This window comes from Dipodomys spectabilis, unplaced genomic scaffold (assembly GCF_019054845.1).
Source record: "Dipodomys spectabilis isolate Male_0828 unplaced genomic scaffold, ASM1905484v1 ptg000096l, whole genome shotgun sequence".
In the NCBI taxonomy this organism is placed as follows: Eukaryota; Metazoa; Chordata; class Mammalia; order Rodentia; family Heteromyidae; genus Dipodomys; species Dipodomys spectabilis.
The window spans coordinates 32,254,008-32,255,261 of record NW_024870773.1 but is presented as its reverse complement, the minus strand read 5'-3'; the positions used below and the strand labels follow the sequence as shown (position 1 = coordinate 32,255,261).

The window sequence follows — 1,254 nt, the reverse complement described above, 5'->3', positions numbered from 1 at the left end:
TAATGTATACATAGAACCAGTGCATGAATCAAATTATTTTATATTTTATAACAAAATATATCCTAGGAACAAATCCTAGAAACTGAACTCATAGTGTCTTCTCAGACTTGGGAGCATGAGACACACTGTGACTGGTACCATTTAATAAGCTGAACAGAAGGGATAAACAGCATAGAGCTATAAAAAGTCATTTTGTGATGTTCTTACTTTGATTGTAGTGCTTTCTTATTTTCAGAAGAAAAGACTTAAAAAGTAACAAAATATTTGAGAAGGGAATTTTCATCATTCAGTTCTAAGTAGTATTCTTATGCTATTTTCTCAGCAGTCCACGTTTCTGGATAAAGTTTATGATTATTGAGGAGTGTCAGTGCTTCTACAATGGAAATTTTACCTTTAGGAATGCTGGTGACATTCATTTCTGAGTGATGGTCTTTCGGTATTCTGAACTCCTTTGGCACTGGCTTTGGTTGAACATTTTTTACCTTCAGGGAAGATACAGGATCTCTGGAATCAACGTATATATCTTTCAAAATTGAGAGCAGCTTGTTATCCTTATTAGTAGATTCTCGTTCAATTTCTGGATGATGGCTCGTCTGCTCCACCAGGAGCTCCTTGGTGGAAGGGTGTTTGGGAGCCGAGGAGGGCTTCCTCTTGCTGATCTCCCGTTCTGCCCGGTTCTCCAGGTTGAAATTCCTGAGGGCGCGGAACACTGAAGCCCCCATCTCTTCGGAGCATGGTGACCTCGCAACTGTCATATATTTTACTTTCTTATTTTTCTTTTAATCCAAATTAAGAAGTGTTTTCATTAAATTTTTGTAAAGAATATTTTTGCAAATAAGGGAAACCGTGGGACCTAAATTTCTTTGGGACTGGGTAACTTCACTTAATATGATTTTTTCCAAGTCTTTCCATTTTCTAACAAATGGGGAGGTGAGGTGTCATTCTTTCTGATGGAGCATAGAATCCTACTGTCTATATGTACAACATTTTCTTGATCCATTCATCTACTGAGGGGCATCTGGGTTGATTCATATCTTAGCTATGGTGAATAAAGTTGCAATAAACATAGTTGTGCTGGTAGCTTTAGCATGGCCTTGTTTGTGATCACTTGGGTAAATGCCCAGAAGTGGGATTGCTGGATCATAGGGAAGCTCTATGTGGAGTCTTTTGAGGAACCTTCATACTGCTTTCCAGAGTGGTTGAACAAGTTTACACTCCCACCAACTATGCAGTAGGGTTCCCTTTGGCCACATC

The 1,254-nt window shown here is 38.8% G+C and overlaps 1 pseudogene; it reads right to left on the bottom strand.

The window, feature by feature from the left end:
- Nucleotides 1-203: 203 nt before the first annotated feature.
- On the bottom strand, nucleotides 204-741 carry LOC122113264 (annotated as a pseudogene).
- Nucleotides 742-1,254: the final 513 nt, after the last annotated feature.